We start from the raw sequence: 9,294 nt of genomic DNA, 5'->3' as shown, positions 1-9,294 counted from the left end.
GCTTCAAGCCATTATGAGGCTCATTTTTCACAAAGCACGAATGCCACAGAAACGCGTTTTGCTTTATTATCGAATCAAATAAGAAAATTAAATGTAAGCTACATAACTTTTGCTGTAGTTCGGCTTTTCATTCTTCGTTGAATTTCTATGAATCAATTGATCAACGAGCGAGTCGCCACCGGCAAATAAAAGCAGCTCTTAGCAAAATATAACGATTTATCCAGTCCTTGCTGGAAAGACATGTTGCTGCGGTAGGCATCCTTATGCAAAAATCAAAACAACGAAGAAGAACGGCTGATAAGGACTTTTATATTACTAAATAAAAATTCATTACGTTCCTTTTATCATTCTTCCCCCCAAACTATCGATCAGAACATCTTCACTTCTATAAAGAAATTAAGACATTATTCTCGGTTGATTTTTTAAATGGCCGTATGAGTAAGTGACAGTTTCTCTGTTTTCACTTTTTCTTTCGAATTTTGTGACGTTTTTCTTGGAATTTACAATTCTGTTTAAAAGTCTAAGGTTTCGGGTATCATTTGATACAAAGAGTTGAGTGATAAACGTGAAAATCGCTTGGTAGTTGATAGAAGCGAAAGTAAAAGAAGGGGAACTGTCTCTTGCCCTCTACCTACGACCAGAGATGCCCAGATATTTTCATAGGTAGGAAGAGTATAATTCATAAGGCGCGTTTGCTTTCTCGTATTTTTGAAGCTCATAGCTCAGTGATCTGTGAACGGATTTATATTAGCTAACTACCAATAGAATGAAAATTTTTCAACTTAAACGTGTATAGCAACAGCATTGAAGTATTTCAATAGTACACTATTGAAAAACCTGTCTCATTTGACCCATGCCAACACCAGCCAATCAGAACGCGTTCTGAGGAATTGAACAAAATATCTGCTGCTGTACAACAGATTGTTCGAGAAAAATGTTCCGAACTGTGCTTAATATCGTAGTGAGTTCCACAAGTTGGTCCTTCTGAAAGGTAAGAATGAATCCCGTACAGCATCCTGATAGGGTAACAGAGGTATTTTGGCCCACTTTAGGATTGATTTTATTTTGGCCCACTTTATAAAAATATCCTCCAAATATTGTAATATCTTTAAAAACTCCTTTCGCAATAGGTAATTTAATGTGATTAGATTCAAATTAATGCAAAATGAGTTACTTAACATCGATAAAATCCGATGAAATCGATAAAGTTTGTTAGTTGGGCCAAAATATATGTAGTGGCCGAAATACCTCTGTTACCCTAGTTACTAATGTTCCATCGATAAAACTGTTATATGGTGACGAATACGTTGAGGAGGATAAACTTGACAGCAATTAATAAGTATCTTCTATGTCTAAGACTTGTGCGAATAATGAATCTTCCTTTTATTATCAAATTTACAATTTAAACATTTCTTAATAAAACGAAACAACGCAAAAATAATCATCAGAAGTACGACCAATCAGTTGTTTTTAAACGTTAATAATTAAAAAACAAAAATGCATTCATCAAAACATTTTTCACGTTTATTTCAAATCAAAGATCGAGCCTAAAAATTCACATTAAATTAATTTTGTTTTTCTCAGCATAAAGTTATTAAATAATCTGTAAATATGGCAACACTGTAGCTGATACGTAAACAGGCAGTTGGTATTTATTCCACAGGGCGAAGATGACAAGAAGCAGAGATGCCAGATATTTTCATAGAAAATCTGTTTCTCTCAGTATAAAAAATCTATATTTATCTGTATTCACTAAGGTAACAGAGGTATTTGAGTCTAATCACATTAAATTACCTATTTCGAAAGGGGTTTTCGAAGATATTACAGCATTTTGTGGATATTTTTACAAAGTGAATATGTTACCCTAACCATATGAAATTTCTGCAATAAAATGATGATGATTCCATTAGATTTTGGTTATAGAATGATAGATTCAATGAGCATTTATTCTTCATATCTTCATTGTCGTCATTGTCATGGTCAATTGAGATGTAATTCCATATACTTATCTAGTTTGTAAATGTTGATTTCGTAAGTTGGCATGGAATTTTAACGTCTAATTTGCAACGTCAAATCAGGTCATACAACTCTTAGTCTGACAATAAAGTTTCATGATGTCATGAATTCCTTGAATATCAGTTCAAATTATAATATAAATGTATTTCAGTGTTCATTACTTGGTTCATCATCAAACATTTTCACAAAATATTTCCACTTCAATTTGTGATTTGTCCGTTGATTGAAAAACTTTTACCTCATCACTGCAATCAAATACTCAGACGGAAAAGTTGGATTTTTTCTTACTTTTTGTTAAATCTGTATAAATCTGTATTAAGGGGCGGGTGGGGTCTAACACTTTTGAAAATCATTTATGATTTTCTTTATATTTTCTTATAGCAAAAAATTTCAAGAATATTCTGTAAAATTTTCAAGCCTATTGGAACGAAACTCTGGAAGTTATGGACCTTTATCCATGGCTATCTCATTCTTCGAAGAAGCAAGAGCTCGGCGCACAGGCCCAAGATTTCTACTTCGATTGACCTCAAAACTTGACAAAACATTTTTGAAATGTTTCATTATAATATATTATAAAAGAAAAAATATGATTTTTTTGAAAATGTTAGACTCTACGGGCTTCCTGGAGTAATTAATTGTTTCCATTGATTTTATAGACAAAAAACTTCAAACGCGTTTTTCTCGAAAGCAGGTTTTGAAAGTCCGTGTCCATCCTCATTAAAAAACTACTGCACCAATTTTTTTCAAACTTTGCACACACTTTCTACATATAAAAAACCAGACCCCAACGTTTTTCCTTTTCGTTGTTTGTTGTTTTGGGAGATTTAACAGCTCCGAAACGGCTCTAACTATGCTACGTTCATTTGTTCACTTCTGATTAGTCTGCGTTGAGATACAGTGGACACCGCAAATCATGATTTTAAGAAGCGTCCTCAAAAATACCTCCACAGCCTGACAGACATGACACTATGAGTAAATTATCATAAAAATAAATTTTCGTCATGCACTAGTTCCACCTATATTGAACTGCGCGAACTATTTACTATCGGTACACCCATAGTGTTATGTAAAAGTTTTTCTACTAGTTGGTTCCTCCTCGTTTGTTAACACCGATCAGCTGCTTGCAGGGATGCCTGATTTCATCAGACTTTGTGTAATATTTGAAAATTAATCGTTGCAATAAATTATAGGGTTACATTGATAACTTCTTCTATCAATATGCGCAATGATGATAATTAAATTTTTTAGCGATGTTGGAAAGCAACCATTTATTTTTCTCAACGTTGTTCATCTAGACTATTTTTGATTGTGTTGGTAATTTTCAGCCGAAATCAAATGGCGGCCGACAAGAAGTAAGTAAATATCGTAACAAAACATTCAATTCGGTTCGATTTTATATTGCATTGGGAGAGGAGAAGTAGGCACAATGTTTTTAGTTTTAGCAATAACACATGGATCAATAAGTCCCGAGACTAACAATGGAAACAACATTTTTTTTTGCAATTTTTTTTTTATTCATCAACATAATCACCTTTTAGGGTGATACAATGGTTCCAACGTTTTTCCAATTTTTCAATATCATGTTTATAAACAAATTTATCTTTCGCTTCAAAATAAGCTTCAGTTTCAGCGATGACCTCCTCATTTGAGACAAATCTTTTTCCCTGGAGCATTTTTGTCGTGAATACGACTTACTTTACTATGGGGTGCCTTTTCAAAATTTTCCCTGTACAAGAATGGGCAGAACTTTATCGCGAATATCTCTTGATGTACTTAACCCAACAACATAATTTTTTCTACAAACTATCGAAAATATGATCAGGAATTTGTAATTAATTTTTCAGCAGCGTGAGAAAACCATAAATAATTGAAAAACAAAGATTTCTAAAACTTTTGGAAATAATGAGGAAAATTCATTACGCTTGCTTGCCGTTTTCACACCCGGACGACGGTTTTGAGTTAGTCAGGCACATATCAGTTCCGATTATCTACTGGACGAGTGTAAAAGGTAAACTTTGATTGAAAATCGTTCATTTCTTCTAGTGCTTCAGACGGATTTAGTTTCAAAATTATGTTTTAGGAACTTAGTTCCAGAATACAGGTCTAGAATTCAGAACCTGCATAATGGAACTGGATTCCGGAACTAGTTCTAAGTTCTGAAATTAGTTCCTAATTGGTGAATACTTCTAGTCGGTTCTTTTTAGAACCATTAACATATTTCCAAAGGACTATGCGAAATTTTACTTCACTGTACGGTCCTTTTTTCCACCAGTTCGAGTTCGTAGTTGTCGTAAGAACTTTCTATTAATTTACTATATAAAATGCATAACACCGACTCAGTTTAGGTGCATTGTTTCAAATTCTAGTAGTGAAAACAGGAAAGCTGACATAATTAGTACAAGTGATCAACTAACTGATATTCGAAAGATAACTGGATGTCATGAATACGAATATAACTGAAACGCTTTCTTCATAGTTTCAGTTATATTCGTATTCATGACATCAAGTTGTGTCTGAGACATTATACACCCTTACTTTTTTTAAGATCAGCAAAGAGCCAGTAGTCACTGGGGGCTAAATCTGGCGAATATGGGGGTTGGGAAGCAGATCAAAGCCCAATTCGTTCAATTTCGCCATTGTTTTCATCGACTTGTGGCCGGGTGCATTTTGTTCCATCGAAAGCAATCGCGGCACCCACTTGGAAAAAACCTTTTTCATGCTCAATTTTTCATGAAGGATAGTAAATGCACTTCCATATGATATTTGTGTCATCTCAGCAATCTCACGGAGCTTTACTTTACGATCTTTCATTATAATTTTTGTCACTTCGCTCACATTTTCCGGTGTAACGGCTTCCACAGGTCTACCCGAGCGTTCCGTGTCATTTGTGTCGGTACGACCACGTTTAAACTCGGCGAACCACCGACAAATCGTTGCTTTTGATGGACAAGAGTCCGGATAACATTTTTCAATCCATTGTTTCGCTGGCACGGTGTTTTTACCCATTAAAAAACAATATTTTATCAAAACACGAAACTCGGTTTTTTTTCCATTTTTTTAAACAAACTACAAAACGACTTTACTCCAACCTCGATAACTCAGCTGTTTCTGGGCGGATCGACTTAAAATTTTGACCCGTTTCAAGCAAAGGTTAGTACTCTAGAAAGACGTGGTTACTGGTTTACTACGAGGGTCATCTCTGCTTTAGTCTCGGGACTTATTGATCCATGTGTTATGTATTAAATCTGTATCCTGCAAGAAATTCGCATGGACGTATACAAATCTATACATTCCGCCATTTTATAGCTGTTAAACCTCTCTAAAGTAATAAACAACGAAAAGGAAAACGTTGGGGTCTGGTTTTTTATATGTAGAAAGTGTATGAAAAATTTGAAAAAAATTGGTGTAGTAGTTTTTGAATGAGGATGGACACGGACTTTCAAAACCTGCTTTCGAGTAAACGCGTTTGAAGTTTTTTATCTATAGAATCAATGGAAACAATCAATTACTCCAGAAAGCCCGCAGGGTCTAACATTTTCAAAATATTATATTTTTTCTTCTACAATTTATTATAAAGAAACATTTTAAGAATGTTTTGTCAAGTTTCGAAGTGAATCGAAGTAGAAATCTTGGGCCTGTGTGCCGAACTCTCACTTCTTCGCAGTATGAGATAAGCAAAGATAAAGGCCCATAACTTGCTGAGTTTTGTTCTGATAGGCTTTGATATTTTACAGAATATTGAAATGTTTTAGTATGAGAAAATACAAAGAAGATAATGAATGATTTTTCAAACGTGTTAGACCCTGCCCGCCCCCAATGGCGTTAGCAATTAGAAGCGTGAAATTGAGGTTTTGAACCACTGTGGGCAGCAATAAACCATAGAATAGGATTACAAAATAAGCTATCTGGTATTGTATCGTCCCGGGTTGAATGCATAGGGCACTGGTCTTACAAACCAGTTGTCGTGTGTTCGAGCCCCGACCTGGAGGGATTCGTAGTGGCAGTGGAATCGTAGCACCAGTCATGCAATAGTTCTGTACACACTGAATCGGTTGCGAAGTCTGTTAAAACAGAAGGTCAAATTCCACTACAGGAATGTAATACCAAGGAGGTAGGTTGTGGTGGTATTGGAAGTCGAGTAAGCATTTTTTCAAACCCGAACCCTACCCGTACCCGATCGAAAATGAAAAACTATTACTTGTAGCCGACCCGAACCCGAGATTAGTTTTTCTTTCAAACGCGAATACGACTCATGCCTGATAAGAAAATAAAAAAATTTATCCCAGTTAACCGAACGGAATTCAACACAACCTAAATGCATGTACAATTCGGAATCTGCCTTGCAAGCGGTTTTGAACGCAGTCGATAATAACCCGATCAGCAACACCGGACGACTACAACATCAGCGACACCCGGTCACGAGTAGCTTGGTCAGCAGTTAGATTCCAGAAGTCAGGTTCAATTACGCGAAATAAAACGAACGACATTCATTAAGTTCGCAGGTCTCGTCGAAGTAACACGAGATTGTATTTTTTAAAAAATTCGAAATCAATCAAACAAATGTAACTTCCCTACCCGTTCCGAACCCGAAAAAAGTTCCCAAACCCAAAAAAAACAATTTTTTAACCAGAACCCGGCCCGTACCCTTTGAAAATGATAAAATCGGAACCCGTATCCGACCCGAAACCGACAAACATGTCTTTTTCTGTACCAGAACCCGACCATCTCTAATTCCAATGTAATGTAAAATACACCACATAGGTCACCCTATATTTATTTAGTGTTCCTTAGTTCTCTCTTTCGAGTGGTTTCTCCTCTTCTGGATCATCAACTTTCATTGAGTTTCAATTTTCATTTTTCTATGTTCAATTCTAAATCCCGGAAGGCGGAAATCAATCAAATCGTCTCTGAGGAAATTGAGTGAGTCGTGTTTTAGAGTTTTTGACCACTATTTTTGGTAATTCTGGAACCGGGAAACGGGAACCAGTGTAGAACACACTTTTCGAATGGTATAGAACACTTAGCCCTCCGAGCCAAGTTTCACTAGTCAAGTAGATACAAATTGAATAAAATTTACATATTCTTCACTTGAAAAATATAGATTTATCAAAATCAGTTTGTTTGACAGTCTACTGATAAAAACTATCAATTGGAGAAGATTTGAGGTCGATTTAGACTTTTTACGGGTTTTCGCCCCTTTCAGTAATGGTAAAATTTTTTAACACACTTTACCCTATATTTCCGGATCCGGAAGTCGGATCCAGAAGAAATTCAGGAATTACTTATGGGACCACAGGACCTTTCATTTGAATCTAAGTTTGTGAAAATCGGTCGCGCCATCTATGAGAAAAGTTAGAAAACATATTTTCATTTTTTTGCACATTTTACCCCATAACTCGAGAACCTGAAGTCGAATCCAAATAATATTCAGATTTTAACCTTTCTATATGAGAAAGGCAAAAACACTCATGAAATTGAAAATTTGAACTAATTGCATTGCACCGGAAGTCGAATCTGGATCAACTTTTCGGAGACTTTTTAAAAATTTTTAAGACCTTTCATTTGCAGCTTTGTCTGTGAACATCGGTTAAGAAATTTCCAAGAAAATAGAGATTTTTCATAAATTTACACACATTTGCTTGTAATTCCGGAACCGGAAGTCGGATCCAAATGAAACTCAGGAAAATTTTATGAAGCCATATGACCTTCCATTTGAATCTAAGTTTGTGAAAATCGGTTCAGCCATCTCTGGGAAAATTGAGTGACATTATTTGTCACATACACACACCAACATTTTGTGATCTCGACGAACTGAGTCGAGTGGTATATGGCACTCGGCCCTCCGGGCCACGGTTGTAAAGTCGGTTTTCACAGCGATTACATATCCTTTTTATATGACAAAAAGGTAAATGAAATATTCATTACGCACAAAATTTCAGAAATAAGAAACTTTAGGTCGTTTCAGTTTAGCAAAAGATAAATTATCACAAAGAGCGCTTCTTATTCCAATGATTTGTTATCCTTCCCTCACAATTTGCAAATACCTCAATGTTGTTATAAATGCATTAAATCTAATTACCCCAAGACGATTTAATGTTCATCAACTTTCCCAGCAACATCCCGGTCGGGAATGGTTTAGTTCAGTCATTAGACGGTAGCACACTACGATTGTATTTTCATCAACTAAAACCGCCATCGCCGGTGCACGGTGAAAAGTTCGCTTTCCACGACGGCAAACTAGATCTCGCACCCAGACGGAAACGAAATCCCGGCTCCACGGTAAAAGCTCTAAACTTTGCTGCGCTTGCTGCGTTCTTTGTGAACTAAAACGAATTAATTTGCAGCTTTTGTTGTTGTGCGGTGTGGTCGTGGTGCTCCCGGTTATCTTTTGGGAAATTGTTTTCCGCCCGAAAGTTAGTTTAAATGGTAACTAAACTTCTATGTTTAATCCAATCTTTTGACTAGCATCTATGTCTTTCTATTTCTGAGTTAATGTATCAGACAACAAGAGAAATGTGCTTAAGAGTATCGGAAACTCGGAAGCACTGTCAACATGAAATGGGTTCATTCCTAGGTAAATCGATTCAGTCATCGAAGATAAATATTCTGTTTCTCGCTATGACTTTATCTGACTACTTGTGCAGCAGGTGAAGTACAATCGAGTTGGTTATATTTAACTGTTTCAATATATTTCCTTCAGTGTGTCAGCAGTACGTGACTTCTAATCAGAGATGCCAGATCTGCAGATTTGTCTGTAAATCTGCAGATTTCGTGTGTAGTGCTGTAGATAGTTTTTGTTGTGCAGACTTTTGAAAATCGAGAATTTTGCAGACTTTGGGTAAAATTTACAGACTTTTGAAATTTCCGCGACCTTTTTTTTTTCTTCGTCAAGTCAGTTTTGCGTATCATACTTTATAGAGAAACTGCTGCCAGCAAGACATATTTTTTGGGCTTACAGACTTTTTCCACCAAGTTTGCAGATATTCGAATTTTTTACCTGGCATCTCTGCTTCGAATAGTAGTCGAATTTGGGAACGATAGGAAACCGGGGGGTGACACACCCGTTTGTTTTATCTACGATTTTGATCAAGAGAGCACAACAGTCCTAGCAGATACCGTTCCTACTCCCGAAGCAATGTGCGTGAATGCAAAACGGAAATGGCAAACCGAGACGGCTGACAGTAGCCGAAACTATTATGGTATGCAAATTTCTCGCTACAAGTCAGGTGTTTTTCGGTGGGAGGATATCACAAACCTGACTCAACTGGTGAATAGTGG

This window comes from Malaya genurostris, chromosome 2, assembly GCF_030247185.1.
Source record: "Malaya genurostris strain Urasoe2022 chromosome 2, Malgen_1.1, whole genome shotgun sequence".
Classification (NCBI taxonomy): Eukaryota; Metazoa; Arthropoda; class Insecta; order Diptera; family Culicidae; genus Malaya; species Malaya genurostris.
The sequence above is the reverse complement of the archived record's forward strand: the minus strand, read 5'-3'. Positions refer to the sequence as shown.